Source organism: Heliangelus exortis, chromosome 2 (genome assembly GCF_036169615.1).
Source record: "Heliangelus exortis chromosome 2, bHelExo1.hap1, whole genome shotgun sequence".
Lineage (NCBI taxonomy): Eukaryota > Metazoa > Chordata > Aves > Apodiformes > Trochilidae > Heliangelus > Heliangelus exortis.
Genome location: NC_092423.1, coordinates 121727369 through 121747783, shown reverse-complemented (window position 1 = coordinate 121747783; position 20415 = coordinate 121727369). Strand labels below are relative to the sequence as shown.

The following is a 20415-nucleotide window of genomic DNA, read 5'->3' as shown; positions in this document are numbered from 1 at the left end:
AAAACAACTGTTTAACATTTCTTACATTATGACAATTGAAAGGACCCCCAATTAAATCATAAGGCAAAACAAAGACTTGCTTCCTTACGCTCCACATGCACTGAATCACAGCTGCCAGAGGATACTGTGGAGGCTGAGAATGTAAGGCAGATCAATCAAACACACTCAGTGTTCAGAACAGAATGCCCCCTGCAAGTAGACAGAATGGTGCAAATGTTACTTTATGCTCACAGAACTCCCAATCAATGCTGAACACCAAACACTGGAAGACTGGATCAAAAGATGATTTCTCCATTTAATTTATGCATTAGTTCCCTAAGCGTGCTTTACTAGAATTTTTCCAATGATCTTCTTTTAAAAGCAGATTTATATTCTTGCAGGCCACATCTACAATGATATGCCACAGAGCTGCTCTGAATAAGAAAAGGGGTTTGTTTATCGTATTCAGTTTGAACAGGCATCTGAAAGTCACCATTCTAGTGTGAACAACTTCTTATAAAATTTACTAGCCATACTAAAAAAAAAACCATAAACCCACCACAGATGGAAACAAACAAAAACCCCCAAACAAACAAACAAAAAAGGCACCCACCCTAATAGTTTCTAAGAGCTATAGCTAAACTTAAGCGATTTCCTTTTTTGTTATGTATTTTTTGAAGCGCATAACAGTGTTTTCTTGGAATTCACTAGCAACATACAGCTATTAAGAACTTTATGTGCCTCAAGCAAGTTGGGAAGTCTGAAAGCAGCAGTCTGTTTATTCTGATTGCCCTTTTAAATTTGCATCTCAGTGAAGTGAGAGTGATAGTGGACAAAACATCAATCATTTTTCTTGGGCCACTTGTGGATAGATATTTAAAGTAGAAATACATTTTTTTATTTTGATGAGGGTAGACAAAATTAAAAATATATATGTACATATATATATTCAAAGACAAATCTAGAGAGCTACAGACCAGAAATCAGGCAGAAATTTAGAATTTTTTTTAATGCAAAATCACTCCTTAGATTGGCCAAAGAAAAAGGGGAACTGATAGAGTATTTGTTTATCTATATTTAGTTTAGTCACTTTAGAACTGACTTTTCCATTAAAAAAAAAATACAATAGGAGAGTCTTTTGACAGAGGGTCAAGTTCAGCTATTATTTACTTTCCCTTGGTTTGAAGTGTGAAAACTCTTCCTTTGGCCTGAAGAAGTAGACACCACCTGAGTTCAGGACTCCCTACTGTAGAGTATCTGTGTATTAATACTTTTTGCAGCTTTTGGGGGTTTATCAGCTATCCAAACAACAGTGGTCATCTTCACACAGCACCTTGTACAGGATTCACTGACAGCTTTCTTATTAAGCATCATGGCTTTGCCTCTCCTATGAAGTTTACCTTTCTGGTACCTACAAACAATCAACAAATTAAGTAGAGACATTGAACATGAACCAATTTAAAGGCTGCTGCTGAAGTAATAATATCCTTTGCCAATATGATCCACAGTATTTTAAGTGAGGTTTAACATTGTACTATAAACAGTATCAAGGAAGGACCATTAATAAGTATCTATGCTATTTTAAAACAACAGGTGGTGAGATTGTTTCACCACAGTAATGTGCTCACCATATGTGTAAATGGAAATTCTGTAGGAGGCACAGGCAAATGAGTGAATAGCTAGCAAATATATATTTTATATAATGTCTATATAATTATATAGATACATTAAGATGTACATGATCTCACTAAAGCTGCAGCACATTTTACAGGCTAGCTAACAGCTGCCAAGATAATTTTGATACATGTTTGGGTCTTCCGGAATAGTTGCTATAACAAAGACATGACCAAAAAAAGCAGAGAGAAACTAAAATTGTATGTTGGAGTTAGACCTATTTGCCTATCACATTTGATGAATCTCCAAGGCATTAGTGCAGAAATGGATGCATAACTGTGCAAAAACAGCCAGTTCTTTCAAAACACTTCAGAACACAGGCCAGGTTAAATTTCCCATGAGTCCTGCAAAGCCAAAAACCAGCAATGTAGCCAATTTTAAAATCCAATTCTACCAGAGAAAACTACACTCTGGCTGACACAAAAATTCTTCCACAGCAGCTCTTCTGCAGTTCTCTTGTTTTACACTTGATTCACCCAGGGAAAAAGAGCAGAGAGACCCTGGAATCATTTTACCACTGCATAAATGTCACCAGCTCACAAATGCAGCATGCAGCCTATCTTCAGTATGTTAGGAGGACAAAAGCCACTACTTTATCTTACTGGTTCTACTGAAAGAATTAAAGGAAGAAAAATGAAATTAATTAATCTGACATTTGGCTGGGACATTTGCTCTAGCTCTCCTCTTTCTCCTTTGATTTTTTTATATTTAAAGACAGGTATGTATACTGGAATCATACAGTTCTTGTATAGACAGCACATTTCTTTCATAAGGCTGTTTTAATAATTTTTTAAGAAAATACAATATGAAAACTTTCTCAAAACTAGTTTCCTATTGCATCATGAAATTAATATATTTAAATAAATGCATGTTTGTGTTGCTGCTGCATGTATTCCTCTTCAATACAAAGGCTTAAATCAGCTTGCAAGAAGCGTACATGAACACTGCACTTCTCCATATTTCAGATATTAAACTCAGGGGCTTATTAACTGGATTGTGAAGTGCTGACTTTCTTGATTAGGTCAAATTGAAGATAACAAGATACTTCATGCCTGTCTTGTTTGTATCACTAATATACTATAAATGGCTAAAACTCTTAATTCTCTTTAACAGTTGGTACCTTTGCAGTTGACTGTCCACTCACATAAAGTTCTCCTATCGACAGTAATTAAAGAGTCCAACATGAAATCCATTAGCATATTAGGGGAGGAAGCTTAAGTTTAGGCCCCACAGTTATTTCTCAGACAAATTTTTTTATTCTCCTAGAAATTTTACCTACAGTACATAAAGGACATGGTATTTGGAAAACATCAATAAATTTGTTCCACAGAAGAAAAATGGTATCACTACTGATAAAATATTCTTAATTGCTTGCACGTGCCTAGTTTCACTGTAAAATTTCTGCCTACTCACACCCTGCTCAAGCCTTTCTTTAAGGAATTCTTAATTTGATGAAAATAATCCAACTCAAAACTTATTAGCAAAATAACTGAAAAATTACACACTCACTCTGGAATGTGGTTATTTCAGTTAGTTCAAACAGCACTTAAAACCATCAGCTATAAACTTTCTCATAATAATAGAAAATACATTAACTCAGCTATTCCATTTCAGCCCTTGAAAAGGTCCAGAAGTTAAATCAAACCTTTTGCACCTTCAAGTGCACCCAAGATTACTGGGTTTTCAAGTTTCTTCTCCTAAGGAAACAAGCCTTATGCAAACATACCCATCTGGGCCCCACTCATAAATTTGGTCAAACGAACCTGCTGGTTCAAAGACTGACTGCAGCCTAGAAATCTCAAAAGCAATTAAGGTCTTGCAAATTTGAAGAACTAACCCAGATGAAGAGTTTCAAAATAGCAGACCCTCTGAGGAAAAGGCAGCTAAACCTCAGCTGCTATCCAGCCTGTCCAGAATCAACCAGCTGGCCAACTAGACTGTTCTTCCAGTCAGCAGGGATGCTGTCCCATATTAACCACAATAAAGATGTTTTTCTTTGCTTGGAAGAGGTATGGAAACTACTGTAACAGAAAGAGGGAGAGGAGTTTTGGAAGAGAACTGTGTAGGATGTGGATTTACATCAGCAACACCACTGAACTATATTCACAATGATAATTAGAGATACATTTTTTTCTACAGACACGCGCACGTGCACTCTTGCATTTTACATGATTATACCATCTGTCTTTGAACTACACGTAAGATAAAAACAAAAGCAATGCAAGTTTTCAGTGTCAAACCAATCAAACATTTACATCTGCAGCAATGTATGGCTCTTGGTCACTGATTTCCTCACCCCTGTCACCAAATGGTTTTTTAGAAATGTTAACATGTCAACATTAGTAATCATACTACCCTGTATTTACAACAAAATGGGAGACCACTTGATGCTCTCTTCAGTGAAGAAATTAACTTTTATACAACAGGTGGACTAATAGGAGAAGTAGCTGAACTGAGCACAGCATTACAAACGCTGTGACAGCCATGCCCCTTCTAAAAAGGAAAAACCAGTAAGATGTCATAACTCAAGACTCCCAAGTGTTGTTTTTTGTTTTGTTTTTTTTTAATGCATACACTGGATGTGCTGTATTTAAAAAAGCTCAAGCTTATATGGGGTCATAGTTAATGACTGTTCTTCAGAGCAGATTTATCTGTTGAACTGATTCCTAACACTGCACTTCAACAGTCACTCTTTGTTTAAGCCTTGTGAAGCTTCAATTGTCTTCTATACATATTTCCTACCTCTGTAGCCATCATTTGCCTTCTGTGCATCCAGCAACAGTACTGATGAAAATACACATATTTAAACATCTTCCCAGAAACAATGGCAACAGACCAAGCAACTGCCAGTTACCTCCCTTTTAGTTTTAGCATGCTGACACCATGACAAGAGGCTTCAACCACAGCTGGGGATCCCACAACCATGTGGCCTGCTCTGTGACCACATAGCATAATGGGATCCTTTAAGATGATCATCCAAGTAAATAGATACTGGATAAAATAACCTTCAGTGTCCTAATAATAACCTTCCAGTATCCTATTTCCTTTTAAAATTAAGTACAAATTAATGTTCTCTTGTTTTCTTCTCACAACACAACCATTTTTTTTTTTGCTTCCAGACTTCATAGAGCCTTTAACCATCACTACACGCACACAGATGCTCATTCTAATGATCTGTCTCTGCATGGTAACCTAGCCTCCTGTATTGACATGCCTGCTTTAGAACAACCTTTTTATTAAAGCAGAACATAATAAAAACAAAAATCACCAACCTATCAGACAGAGACATAGGCCAGGCAGATTTCTCGTTTCCAATTCCAAGCGACCACTCATCTAATGTCCTGTGTCTATACCACAAACAACATGCAATGTCAATGGCCAAGCAAGTCAATGGCAGCACGCACTTGTTTCTCCACTTCTACAGGTGATATAACAAATGAGCAACTCAATAATTCTTCCGCTTAGGAAACAAAAGCATTTGAGTTTTGCTTCTCTTTTATTTGTCCCAAATCTTGTACTGGATGACAAAAACACAACAAAAAGAACCAAGAAAAACCACCAAACCACAGACCCTGAAAAAGTCAACGGAATCCATTTTGGTAGAGGGGCTGGTTCTCCAACTTCTACACTCCATTTCCTGTGAAGGGACTTCCAAATCCAAGAATGTAAAGGAGATTACATCCTTTTTCACTTCTGTTCCCCTGAAGCCCTTCTTCCCTAAGATGTCTACCCCGTCACTTGAGGAACGCACATCGGTCTGTATAGAGCAGGAGGAAACCCTCAGGGCAGTCCTGCACCTGTCGCAGTGCTCCACAGCCCTTCCCGCTTCGCGCCCGTCCTGTGCCACGCCACAGACAAAATGCCCCCTTATCCCTTCCGACGAGGGTACAAAAAGCAGCCCGGGCTGCCGAGCAGAGAGCTGGCACGCAGCCACCGCACATCCTGGCAACAGAAGATAAAAAGCAACACTGTGGCGCTTCTGAGCGGGCAGCCCTTCTGCTTTTGGAGGGAACCACAGGAGAAGGAAGGAGAAGGGAGCTACGTGCCCGAGAACAGCTCCAGACCCTGCCTACGCGCACGCAGCACGGCGGCTGTTCCCCGGGCCGCCAGCTCGACCTTACCCGCGCTCGCAGCGGGCAGGCAGTGGCCCCCGCAGCCGGGCGAGCCGAGGTAAGCGGCATCGCGGCTCCCCAGCCGGGCAGCGACGCAGCACGCAGCACCCACCCCCGCACACTCCCGCGGCAGCTCCCGCTCACCTTTCCAGCGACCGACTCAACGCATTTTCCTCCGTGCCTGCCTCCCGCAGCGACTGGCGGTGGCGGCCCAGAACCGCTGTGCTCGGCGGAGCAGTGTGCCCGGCGCTGCCTCTCCCTCAGCCGGCGGCAGCTCCCACTGTCGCTTCACCCCCACATCCCGCCGGCGGTGGCGGCGGCGGCAGCTGCTGCTCCTAAATTCACGGCGCTCCGGCGGCATGAAGTCATCCTCCCCGCCCCCTCCCCGGGCCGCCGCACTCCGTTCTCGAAGCGGAGGGGGAGACGGCCCCTCCACTCGGCAGCCTAAAGCCCCCCGGGGCCCTGACCTTCCCCTCCCCACCTGCGTGCCCGGCCCTCTTGGCAGTGCTACACCCACTCCGCTGTCCAGCAGCTTGCGAGGGGCTGCACGGTCCCTCTGGCGGCGTTGCTGGGGGCCGAGGGTCCCTCCCCGGTAGCGGTGGCAGGATGGGCCGCTCCGCCCCGCGCCAGCCTGCCCCTCCCGGGAGTCCCCTCAGCAGCCCGTGGGGTGTGCGGCGTTACCGCTCAACGGTCGCTGGCGCGTCCCCCCCACACCACCACCCGCACTGTGGCGGGCACCAGGGCCTCGCCGCCCAGCCCCGCACAGCTCCGGCCCGGTCGTGCCGGGCTAAGCGGCGAGGGACGGGGAAGGACAGGGTCCCGCAGCGCTGCAAGGCCGGAGGCGAGGAGAGTCCTTTCCCTCCCACACACACACACCCGGCAGAGCTCTTTGTATGCCTCTGGTGTGATGAAAAATCCGCTATAAACTCTGGTGCTTGTGTGCGGGCGCTCAGCTCTCCTCCTCCCCAGAACGCAGATGTAAACGGGCAGGGGAGGCCTCGCCAGTGGCTCTTGCTCTGTGCCTGGGAGGCGGCAGCAGAGGAAAGAGGTTGTGTTCAAGGTGACCGGGACACGGTTCTCCCTTACCAAGGGCGTTCTGATATTTTTAAGATCCACCAGTAGGCAGCATGTCTATTTTTGCTGCTTAGAGAGTTCCGTGCACGTACTGGGTCACTGCCTTCATAAAGAAGGTTGGATTCCTGTCACACTTTATAATCCCCACAGGAACCCACTCTGTGTGGGACAGGCATGGCTGTGTGCCGGGGCAGCCCGTTTCAGATAGATACCTGTGTCACCAAATCATAGTAGTCCTAGAGCTCTTCATATTTCAAGATCAAGGCAGGGTTGTGTCTGGTCAAGAAAAGTCCTGGAGGAGCTCCCAGGATAACACAAACATGATGAGCACAGGTGTTTGGATGGCACTGTGCCTGCTCTGTTGACCCGGTAGCCAAGTGGTGCCTCAGCAAGGTTTTGGAGTAGACCCCAGCTGGAAATGTTATGTTTTCTGTGGTCTGAACACAGACCTTCCGTGGTGAGAAGAGCTGCTTCAGCAGCCTGGGTATAGCTAGGTAGGGTAAAGGAAAGCAGAAAAGGGGAGAGGAATTTCAAGAGGGTAAGGACCTGTCTCTTGGTTGAAGTACGAAAATTATAAACCTGAGTTCCCCTTTGGATAATCGTCATGGTTTTTACTTTTTATAATGGTCGTGGTAAGGCTTTTAACAACACCGGTGTCTTCAATTTGATCCCCTGTGCCTGTGCAGTCCCACAGTTGCACTAATTTTGGGCTGCTCCTGTTTACTCCCTGCCTTGAACCTCTTCTATTGATTGGCACTGCAGACCTGAATGTGCAGCACTGGCAGCATTTCAACAGTGATACTTAATCTCTGTTTACAGTGTGTTAGGTTAGCTGATTAAAGGCTCATCTCACAGAGAAGCCCAGAGGCACAGGCAGGGGAACCCCAATAACCAGGTTAGAGAAAGGGAGACCCTGCCCAGCCCTTTCCAGGGTTGTGCCAAGGGAAGCCTCAGCCCCCTGGAGCTCGGGGGGGCTGGGGGACAGAGGGGGTGGGGAGGGGACAATGATATTCAAGCAGAAAAGCAAAAAGCTCTATGTGCTGCCTCACAAATTAGGTGTTACTGTCTAGGGATACAGGACACATCATGGGAGGCAGAATAGAAAAAGTGGTTTGGGATTGTATGAGGATTATTATGGGATGTTTAGGGCAAGAACCAAAGGCAGGGAAAGGAAGGAATCAAGGTGATCTGGGAATGAGCAAGTGTGGGAAAGCAGTGGGATGAAAAGCTAACAGGGCTAGTCCTGTATAAACAGGCTGCTAGTCTATATGCTTGTCTGGCTATGCCCTGTACCTGATCAGCACAATCTCTCCTGTCTTCTCACTAAATTCTATTTCTAAGTCTTTTACTGGATGAGAAGATTCCCCATTCTATGTGTGTATATGGAGTGTAAATGCCCGCAAAAAGGGGAACACCTCAGGTCAAAGGGATCCATGCCAGAGAGGAGGACAGGATTACACCACTCATGTCATCTGTGTTTCCTTGAATGTTTGTGTCTATGTTGATCTGTGTGGTTGGCCTTGTGCATATTTGTATATATATTTGCATGTGTGTGTCTTCTATGAATACATGATACGTAGTATCAACCTGTTTGCTTTTCTGAATTAATTTAAACTGTATTTAAATGAAAGCAAGACAATGAATAAACAGTTCTTGTGAATTTTTACCAGTTTTTATAACAAATCTGTGCAAAACTTTTTATATAAGCATTCAAAAAAATGACAGAAAAAGCAATTGCCATGTGTAGCAGTGCAATACAAAATATTGAACATTATTTTAGAATTCCCATTGAGTATATAGTAAGTGCGTATCAAAACAATCACTGATGTTGAAATAGAAGGTAAGCATTCATTTTAAGAATCCTCATTTATCCCCCTTAATATGTTAATGCCCATCTGGTCCCTCTGACACTGTTTGGATGAAATAATTTCAGGTCACACAAATAAAATTATGCACAAAATAAAAATTGCTATAGGCTTTTTACTAAGAAGAAATGGCACTTTAAAAATGTTGATGTGGGAAGTATTGTTTTACCAGAGATTTTATAAAAGCAAATAGACTAAGCTGTCTCTCCATGACTGCAGTTTCAGTTCCTTACTCTTTCTTTCTTTCTTGTTTCACTGCCATTATAGCTTCTTATGTGTAGCTATGCCTCTAATTAAGTAAATGAACTCATTTTTTTCAATCAATTGTATTTATCAGATGTCATGTGTATGGCAGAAATAGTGACCCATAGATAGTATGATGACTGCAAGAGGAACTTCAATGCCAACTGTGCCCAAGCAGACTTTCTTAAAACTAAAACCATAATCAAGAAAATCATATTTAAAGCAGTGATATATATCTGCAATCATTTACAAACCATTTGGGAGGGATCAATTATTTAAATAAGTTCTGATTGAGTACTTCATAGTGCTATCAAAATACTATGAATTAAAAAATGAAATAGTCATGCTGCATTCAGCACATTAGTTTCTAATCTTCAGCAACAGGAATTTTCAAGTAATATGATCTCTTTATAAACAGTTTAGTATAACCCAACTCTGGATGCAGGAAGCCAATGTTTCTTAATATGCTTCTCTTAATGCTGGTTGCATATTTTCTTACACCAGCATGTTAAAGTTTTCAAGGCATGAACTGTCGATGCTTCAGTTTGTACAGCATTAGGTGAATGCACTGATAATAATTTATGTCACCTTTGTCTCTAACACAATGTTTTGACTTCTACACACAAACTCAGTTTTACCTTAAGTTACCAGTTGTTTCAGCTGGAGGTAATTGGAATTGTGCATGCACAGGGGTAGAGCCTGACCCTTAGCCTCCTGACATCAGTAGGCAAAGAGGTGTTATTTTTTTCACCCTAGGGCTTTCAGCCTTGTCTTAGTACAAAGAAGTCTGATTTTCTTAACTCTTGTTAAGAAAGAACCTACTTAGGTTTTGTTGTTTTCCACTGTCAAGATTCATTTGCTTGCTTATATGTTCTTTGATCTTTGTAGAAATAATAGTCCCTTAGTAACATTTCCTATGCTTAAAATACATTCCTAGCATTGTGATATAAAGTATCCTTCCATACTGGGAAAAAAGCTTATAATAATATTATGCTGGTATAATGCATACACCATAAGGGAAGAATTTAAAGTTGTACCTAGCAGTGTCAATTGTGGCATTAGCCATAATGTTTTCTGAGTGCTTGACTTGTCAACCTTAGGTTTTCCCATTTTTAGATACAGTATGTGGAACCTGTTCTTTTAGAAGAAAAAAAATACTGTCATATGACAATTTTAATGTCTATGTAGCTCTTTGGTAAGTTTACCTATGTGAATGGATATCTAGTGATGTAGTAAAAGTTGTCTCTGCCCATAGTGGGAGGGTAGGGGGTGTTAGACTAAATGATCTATAAAGATCCATTTGAACCCAAATCATTCCATGTTTCTGTGCTATTAGAGTAAGATGTTGTCACGGTTTAACATTGGCCTGGCAATTAAACTGAATAACAGATGCTTTCTATTAATCTCCCTCTCCTCCCTGATAAAGAAAGGAGAGAGAAAAAGGGAGAGAGACTTAGGGGTTGGAAACTAAACCACACAACTTTAATGAAGCAATAATGATAAATAGGAAAAATTACTAAATATATATACATATACAAATATACAGGAAAATTGTTCCCACGTTACTCTCCCCTTCCCCCAGTAACTCTCACATCACCACTGAGGCTGCAGGGCAGCCCTGGGAAAGTCCAGGCTGGACTTCTGGAGTCAGCAGCAGTTGGGAACTGGAGGCAGGAGCACACAGATTCAGGCTGGCACAGATCAGGACCACAGGCAGAGGAACGGATGGAATCCTCCCAGGATGCCGAAGCAAACAGGGACAGGCAAAGGAAGGGAAACAGGAAGGGCAGGAAGGGGTTTGACCCTTGTGATCCCTCCAAATTTATACTGAGCATGACGTATATGGGATGAAATACTCTGTTTGGTCAATTCTGGCATCTATCTTTTCCGTTCCTCCCCAAAGGAGGGCTGCAGGTGGGACCTCTTTATTCCTTCTGGAGGGTAAAATGTTCTTCAGAGCTGAGCAGTGTCCTTGGTTCTGCACACCAGTCTCTGGCTCTAACTATAAACATTGAGCATTATCAGTCCCAGAAGCAGACACTGACTGAGAAACTTGTTGTTAATTTCAGCAAGTGCAACTACTTACAAGAGACTTAGCCGAAAGCAAAAGTACAAGACAGAAAATCACCTTTATCCTGGCCCAAACCAGGACATTCCAGCCCTTATTCCATACCATTTGCATCATGCTCCAATCATTACTATCTCTTATCCCTAAATACATCTATACACAAATTATTACTACCTCTCTGTACTAAAATTCACTAAGTAATTCAGTCTATGATTGCAGATGCTCATCTATTGTAGCAGATTCTTAAAAGAATCCATAAGTCCATAAGAATCCATGGTCTATAAGCTGCTGGATTCTGCAACTTTTTGACAACAGGGAAAAAGCTAAAATCGGAGAATCTTGACACGCAGGTCTGGAACTACAGAAACCCACCTGGGTTGCCACGTTGTTCCAAAATGGAACCCTTCTTTTGTTGCCAGCAGTAAAGGTGGCTCTTGGATGTGGAATGGGGCAGCTCTCTGCAGCCTCTTCTTTGGGGACAGCTCTATATGGCTGGCAGGGGGGCTGCTGGTGGGATCGTTCCTGCTGTGTCTGCATTACCTCTTACATTAGGGGGAGGAGGAGGAGGAGTTACGAAGGTAGTGGGGGTAGATGGGGTGAAGGGGAGGCATGGAGGGAGGAGCATGGAAGGAGGAGCATCTTCTGGGCACAGCTGCTGCCTGTGTACCTCCCCCTTCTCCTGCTGTAATTTACACTGCAGAAACAGCATCAACAACCTCGCTGGGGTTCCCCCCTCAGTGCCAGGAGCTCGGGGCTCCCTCTGGTGCTGTGCAGAGCCCCCACTGATATTCAGAGGCTTTGCAGAGCTCCCCATGCACCAGGAGGCACCCACCACATCTGCCAACCTATGTGGGGCTGTCCCATGGAGAGCTGGCTGCATACTTTTGGCTGCAGAGAGTCGGCCTTGGAGAGTTGTCTTAGACCATCTCCAAATTGTGGGGTTTTCCACTTGTTAATATTATGTGGTGTAACAAAGAAATTGGAGGCTCTGTAGTTCAGTCTTACTTCCTTTTCTTCTCTTCACAACTAACCAAGGGTCATTTTGGCTTCTCACCATACACCCTCATCTCTTTCTGAAAAGACTGAGCCATTGTACTCCTCTTACCAGAACCCTTTCCTTTCTCATATCTCCTTTGCATTTTAATTTTGCATCTTCCTCTTTCATGCAGTCTGGTGACAGGTAGATAGAGTTGGTTGTCAGAGAACAATGGAGGTGAAAACTTCAGGTTTCTGGAGTTGGTAGTTAATGAAAAATCCTACTGAGCCTGCTCTGGAGTATGATTTCTTGAAGGGGGAGTTTAGAAGTGGCTGTTGCTGAAACTCCCCAGTTCTCTCTGAGCATGTGTAGTTTTTAGACTCAGAATGACTTGGTTATGATTGAATCTAAATAGTTAGTTCAGCTCTTTATCCAAAGCATGTGGACTAAAGAGAACTCATCAGATTAATTTTTATTCTGGTTGGAGTTACCCTGACAACTTTGTGAAAAAAAGAATATTTCTCATGACATTAAAGTACATTTTTAAACTTGCTCAGTTCTGAAATGTGTAGGTCAAATGGTTAAAACTGGTAAAGTTACAATGAAAAGAGCCCAATCTGTCCAATCTGCAGCAGTGAGTAATTCCTAGAATAGACAGGGTAATTTCAGTATATATATCTGTGAGCAGTAGCCACATGTCATTTTTAGTTTGATGCCTTTCTATCTTGAAAATACACCCAGGACTTCAATCTACAGTCATAGTTAGCATTTAATGTACAGCCTACAATTCTTTGACATTCATTGATACAGATTTAATCCTGACTTTTTTTTTCTTTTTTTTTTCTTTTTTTCTTTTTTTTTTTTTTCCAGATTTCTTCCATCTCCTCCAGGATAACCTGCTTTAGCAGATGATGATCTCCAGAGGTCTCTTCCAACCCTTACCATTCTGTGATTCTGTGGCTCTTTTCAGACTGCCTAGCCTAACAAGCTCCCGATCCAGGATCAAAGGTTTTCCATGCTATTGTAATTCAGACAACATTTTAAACTGACATTCCTAGTAAAATCCCAATTTCAAAAAAGAGATAATTTGGATTAGGTGTTTTGATTATATTCTGTTCAAAGAATTATGAAAACTGTACCTGCTTATGAAACGGCAGTAAATGAGATTGTATTTGTTGGTCAAATATATCTTCTTTTTCGATTCACTAACTCAGACACCTGACCCTGTGCCCCAAAGTTACAAATTTATTTTATTCAGCTACTGATTCACTTAGTTATTCTTTCATTGCCTGGAGACAGATAGCATACAATGCCTAGTGACTAATCTGAGATAGAGGATGCTCTGCTGCTCCACCATCATGTAATTTGGTGTTGCCTCTGGAAGAAGCTGCTTGTGTGGATATTCAAAACTCATATAATTTTACCTATCTTGAGTGTTCATATCTCTGTAAGTACAATGAAAGTCATCATAAAATGTCAATGCTCACCTATTGTACAGTTTTTTCCCCCTGTTTATGACAGTATCTAAGCTCATTCAAACAGCAACTAAATCTCTTCAAAGTTCTTCCATGGTAATCCTTCCTTTTTTTGACTGGAGAAAAAAGTGCTCGCAGAAGGACTTTTTTGCCAAAATTCATACTATTTTTATGTTTATTTTTATTCCCACCATACAAAACAAATATCCCTCTAGCCTATACTTGAGAAAACAATCTCCAAAAGATTATTTTTTCTTCTGTTTCATGACTGGCACAGTTTGCTCTAGGAACATAAACAGACTTAAAGAAATCCACAGTCACAAAAAAAAAGATCTACTTGAAAGAGAGATTCCTATGAAAGCATTGAGCTTTGAGTGGGCAGGTACAAAGAGTAGTTACAGAATTTTCCAATATAAACTCAGAAATGAAAAAGCAAAATTAAACAAAAAAAATTACAAGTCAATTACTTTTTCTAAAAACTACATTTTTGAGGAAGATATTCACTGGCACTGATACAGAATCACTGAAGTGAATGGTTTGGGAAATAATTATTTTTAATCAGAAAGCTCCAACACTCCAGCTGCATTAATCAGAACCACTCACCAGCTTTAGGCCCCGCACTTACCAGGAATTAATTTGCTTCTTTAATCTGTTGGGAAAAAAAAAAAATCATTAAATACCCACATCTCTATGTTATGTGAAGAAATTTCTCAGGAAACAGGCAGATGTCTTAATCAATTCAAAAATATTCCTTGAGATGTCTACCAACCAACCCAAACTTCCAATGTCCAATGTTGTCTTGACTATACTGAAGTCAAGAAAAATTACACTTCTACAGGAGAAGGTAGGAGCAGGGACCCACACCAAAATTTCAGTGGGTAGTACCCAAAGAAACAACTGAAAACGGCAAATGCCTTGAAAGCCAGAAGATCTGCATATGTTTAACTGCCACCTACTCACCAACATTTAAAAAACTACAAGCAACCCACAAGCTTCTGTTATTTAGGAAACTAAGATTAGCTATCATCCAAAACTGAATTATTATTTTTTCTTAATTCTGAACTGAAAATTTTTGCCCAACAATACTGAACAGAAAGGGATACAGAGAGGAAAACAAGAAGCAAAACTAATATGCAGAATCAAAACAAGCATTCTTCAGTTCTAGAAATTGCTTTAAACAATTTTAGAGATGCTGGCATGTTACTGAGAAATTTTCCTAGCACCTGACTCATGTTTTTTTATACATTTGGGTTTAGGAAAAGATGTATTTTCTCTGGTCAGACAGAGTGCATTTTCATGTTTCTTGTTTGGTTTCCTTAGTTTTGGCAGTGAATAATAACCTAAAGTATACAGGATCCCGATGGAATGCTTATGCTGTCAAATTCCCTGCATCTGCAAAGGCACCAGATTTTGGCAGCTCTGACAGGCTTTGCTTCTTTTCCCCCTCTTGTTCACTGCAACTTTTGGCACTATTTTTTTTGTTCTACACATTTATTTTTTTTTTTAAATAAATATCTGTGTTGTAAGATACTCTCTGCTGCACTGCAAAATGAAGAGTAAAGATAATCTTTGAACAAATATCTTTTTAAAGGCTTGTGTATAACAATAAGCCTCTGGACTCACTGACTCCAGTCTTAAAAGTGTTCCTCCACTAAAACAAAGAGTTATTAAGGGCACAGGATCACATCTAGGAGGGGTTTTGGATATCTCCAGAGAAGTCTCCAGCCTCTCTAGGCAGACTATTTCAGTGCTCTGTCACCTTCAAAGTAGCAGTTTTACCTCATGTTTAATCAGAACTTCCTGTCTTCCAGTTTATGCCTATTGCCTCTTGTCCTGTCACTGGGCACCACTGAGAAGATTCTGGCCCCATCCTCCTGTCTCCAGCTCTGTAGCTATTTATGAGCATTAATGAGATCCCCTCCCAGTCTTCTCCAGGCAAAAAAGACTGGACTCGTGTCTCTCAGCTTTTTCTCAGAGTAGAGATGCTCCAGTCCCTCAGTAGTCTTTATAGGCTTCCTCTGGACTCTTTCAAGTCTCTCCTTGTCTTTCTAGAACCAAGGAGCCCAGAACTGGATACAGGACTCCAGAGGTGGCCTCATTTGGGCAGAGTAGAGGGGGAGGATGACCTCCCTCAACTTGCTTGCCACATTCTTCTTAATGCACCCCAGGATACCACAAAGCAAGATGATCTCCAGTGTAGCTTATATTCAAAGGATCAAGGCACTGGATAGTAGGATAACTCACTCCTGATCTTCCCCAGTAGGCAAGAATCATAACACAGGAGCAGCCTAAGTACTCATTTTTAAAAGACATAGTAGAAAGAAAGGGAATAAGGATAGTAATGAGATAACTTATGAAGATGTCCCAACTCAGGTTTAGAAGCTTTGCGAGTGAAACCACAAATATACTGAATATATAACAAGCATCCTGCAATATGGTCCAACCAGGAGTGAGAGTGGACCTCATGATGCTGACTATGACTAAGAAGCAGTACTTGACGAAGATCGTTCTAAAATTGGGTAAAGAAAAGTGTTATAGGAATGTGCAGAAACGAATACTAAAATCAAAGTTCATTCTTGTAACAATGGGCATGGTGGGGTTGTGTTGACAGCTGGATTTGATCTCTGAAGTCTTTCTGAATCTCAATGACTCTATGATTTTAACAATACTCTGACTTCATACAAGCAGGGCATGTGCCAAAGCCAACTGATGATGTTGTGGTCTTTCATAAGACCTTAAATGAGATTTTTGGTTGCATGGATAAATAGGAAAAAGAAAAGAAAACAAAACAAATCACAACAAACCACTAAAGAATACATATTCTAGAAATGTTTTGAAGAAGAGCCATGGTTGAAGTAAGATGTAAAAGGACAACAGAAGGTAAGGACAGAATTTCAGGAAACTACAGACGGGAGTAGGAAACCTACTTTCAAGGCCACCATAAGAAAGTGGGAAGAGACCAAGAACACTGCTTCTTGAGTTAAAAGGATGAGATTGCACATTCAGCAGGTTAAAAGTCATGGGGAGCAGGAAGTACTCCTGGTTCTGAGATTTTGGTAGAGTGGTGGGAGGACACAGGAGAAGCTTTATATTTCCTAGGTTTTATGTTTGTTTTGGTTTTGTTTGGTTGTTGTGTTTTTTCCCCCTTAACATTACTTTCTTTTGGTTTCTTAAGACAGTTACTGCATACAGTGATAATATCATTAATTATTTAGCTTTCTCTACAATCTGAGTTTCCAAGGATTTAGCAGATGTATTGCCACTAAATTGCAGGAGTTTTCAGCTGCAAGTTGTCCTTAGGTGCAGAAATTCTCAGTTTTTATACTTATTTTATTTCAAGTGTCTCTAAGAGACTTTGCGTTACAATCTTCCATTTAATTATTGTAGAAAACATTTTCTAAAATAAAACTACATCCAAAATGTATCAAATCTTTGTAGTATGGGATTTACAATGCTTAATTATGAAATGTCTAATAAATTAAATGTCTTATAAATTCATCAGAAAACATGACATTTAAGAAAATCCTTTCCCAAACAGCTACACCTACAGTCCTACAGCTTAAAGCTGGATGCCTATATATGTTTTGCACACATAATGTCCTTTTGTTAATTTTGCAGCTACAACTATTCATTAATCTAGTTGTTTAGTTGTACTTTTGATCCTAAAGGAAAAAACCCTCATAGACCCAGAGATTTGTCATTATTGTTACAATCTTCATTGAGAGAGACAACTTTGTTGGGTAGATATTGAGGTACTGTAGGCAATGTCTCTACTGAATCTATAGAATAAAATCTATACATTTCATTGTCTAGTGTGCAATAAACTACCCTGCCGCCCAGCCCTGTTATTCATGATGTGTGGTAACATGTACACCAGAAAGTAAGGTACATCAATGATCTCTGGTAGTGAGAACTAATTAACTTCCTGGAGCATGAGGAGTTCTCGAGTCTGAACCCCAGAAATCTGAACCCCACAATGTCCTAGATGTTGTATGTAAACAGAGTAACAGCCAAGATCCATGTCATTTAGGTTCTGCCTTATCTTGACCCTCAGTAGCTAAATTTTACTCAAGTCCAAGCTGTAGTAGATTTCCAAACACTACTTATCCTCCTTGACTGGCCTTGGAATTCCTGGTATACCTAAAATCAGGGCCAGTTTGTACTTAGGGAAAACCCTGAATGAGCATGAAGATCTTTGGCTGTTGTCTAAGCTCTACTCAGCAAAGAGTAGAGTAGTTGTATCTGCTTCTTTAAGCCCTAAAGCAATTCTGCCTTATAGCTGGAACAGCACCAGAACAGCTAACTGGTGCTGACAGCACTGGTGTCACTAAAAAGCTTATCCTAGTACTCACCTCATGCAGCTATGCAAAATTATTAGTGTATAAATAGGTGTATACCTCACAGGTCTTATAGTCTGAACCCTTAATGCACAGAGGAATAAGAGAAAGAAAAGAAGAATCTTCCATGTCTACTTTACAAGTGGAGGACTGGAGCACAATGAAATTTGTGCAAGCTCATAAAAGGTCCACGACAAAGATGGAAATGGAACTGAGAACTTTGTGTGCCTTAACCACTCTATTTTCTGTTAAGTGTGTGGTGGTTTTCCCTACTCTAATACTTATAAAAATACTCTTGTTTTGGTTTGGTTTTTTTACCCTATATACTATTTGCATTACTGTTTAAATTTGAATTTTCCAACAACTTCTATATTTTCAGCAATGAAAGACAACAATGTGAAGATGATCTTCATTTCCAGATGGAGAGCAGTTATCAAAAGATTTTTTAATCGTTGTTCCTTGTGGCATACAAAGATTTGAAACAGTGGTCTGAAAGGGAGATGAAAGCTTTGCAAGGAGGTTTTTATAGAGGAAATTTTAAATGTATTTAAGCAACCTCATCTCAAATTTCTAACAATTCACCAAAAGAAGGAAGAATTACAAAATCTTCTACTAAAAATCTAAATTTTGTGACTTCTGTAATCACTTTTTTTTTCTTTTTTTTTTTTTTTCTTTTTTTTTTGAGAGTTTTTCTTTGAATGAGATGCCTTCTTGTAGTATATGATTAAGTATCTGAATAAGTTTTTATCTACTTTAGCTAGAAGGGAATGCCCAGGGAGGTGGTGGAGTCACCATCCCTGGAGGTATTTAAGGAAAGGCTGAATGTGACACCTCATGTCATGGTCTAGCCAATGTGGTAGTGGTAGGTCATAGGCTGGACTTGATGATCTCAGAGGTCTTTTCCGTACTCAATAATTCTGTGATTCTCTGATTTTATAATTCAAGGAAAAAAACCCCAACAAACCCCGAACCTGAGTAAGTGGCAAGTTCTTGCATTTCATCCAATGCTTATGTCATCCAATTATGTATGAAGAGTTTTAATTTAGTTGGCAAATATTAAATATTGGATATTTTCCTCATTTTATTTAGTATAATGAACTTCCAATAAAATATTATATGACTTTTATTTCAAGGCACAGCAAATCAGAAGGAAGACTCACTTTATGTCTCCAAAGCATTGTTTTTGCTAATGAATTATCTTTCATAATTCAAAGATTTTTTGCAACAAATGCATCACTTCAGCATTGGCATAGATATTTAGGCTGTCCCAGAAAGCAGAGACAAGCCTGAATCAATCTTTATTTTTGTAAAAAGTACTCACATTGCTTCTGAGTTGTTGAAAGGAATCCAGTCACTAAAGGTGGAAAAGTCTGCTTCATGTTGCCATTCCAGGTCGATACAATGGCTTGGTGTGCATTTAAAGCTTTTCCTCAGGTGTTCTCAGTGTTTCACCAAAAAGAAAATAATGACATTGCAAAAATTTATCTGAGTGTGTCTGTCAGTTATCTCTGTCCCTGTCAGGCCTCTATTGACTCTTCATAATTCCAGTTCTAAATAGAGTGCACCCTCAGGGAGGGAAATATTTATATAAGAGGTTTACAGTGAAAGGATCTCTATATTAACTCTACACATGAAAAAACAGACCCTAAACATGTTTTAGGGTTCTTCTGTTGCCATTCTTCCTGTTGATGAAAATATGTTTCTCCCTGCAAGTTACTTGGGACCTTGTGGTGCAGACTCCTTGCCCCTGGGCCACATTGCAAAGTCAACATTGTCCTTGCTTTAATTCCAAATTCAGTGGGGGAAACCTTTTTCTTGTTTTAACTGCAAGTCCAGTTAAAACATCTAGAAATTTCTGACTTAGCCTTCTGGGCCAGTAAGTTGAAACAATCTGGCACCTTCTTGTCCTGATACAACTACAGTGATGTGGGGGGGTGAGGCACTCCCTAACTATATCTAGCAATGCTCTTGTCTGGGAAACATACCTGAGACCTCTTCTACCCAGACCACAGCCCACTCTAAAAATTGCCAGCATCACCTGACAAGAATTGTGGCCATAATGGAAAAAATTACTGACCAAAATCAATCATCATGTGACCCTGTGAATATGAATCCTAAAGCAAAACCCTTAAGAACTTTCTGGGCCTGTAGCAGGCTGTTACTTTGTATTTCAAGATCCATTACATCAAAGGAAAAGGATTATTCACTCCTTTTTGTATTTCATGATGGAAGGTCAAAAGAGTGATTAATTCACTCTGATTTTTTTTTTTTAAGTAATGTTCTAACAGAAAAATTAGTAATTCACTTTAATTAAATATTGTGATGTCCAAAGATTGGGTAGCAAAAATTTTTGGGTACCAAAATTCTCTGACAACTTAACTGCAGGTTAACCTCTACATGTGTGTGTATATGTGATTTAATTTAGAAATCTTATTGAATCTGTAACTTAATTGCTGTGTTGGATGATAAAAATTTGTTGATTATTGACTGATTGTTTCCAGAAAATCATATAATCTAATTTTGTGACTTTTACAGCAGTTTAAATGAACTTCACATTACTACTGTTCCAAAATAATATGAGACCCATAGTCACATTTTGAAGTACTACACTG

At 40.4% G+C, this 20415-nt stretch overlaps 1 protein-coding gene across 2 annotated transcripts in view; it reads right to left on the bottom strand.

Moving 5' to 3' along the window:
- The window catches only part of PKIA (cAMP-dependent protein kinase inhibitor alpha), a 53373-nt gene extending 47250 nt beyond the window's left edge, over positions 1-6123 (bottom strand). Inside the window, exon 1 of one of the 2 annotated variants that reach the window (XM_071737818.1) lies at positions 5910-6123. The gene's annotated coding sequence lies outside the window, so the exon portion shown is untranslated. The remainder of the gene's footprint in view (positions 1-5909) is intronic. The other variant, XM_071737817.1, reaches the window with a different exon arrangement.
- Between the last annotated feature and the right edge of the window lie 14292 nt (positions 6124-20415).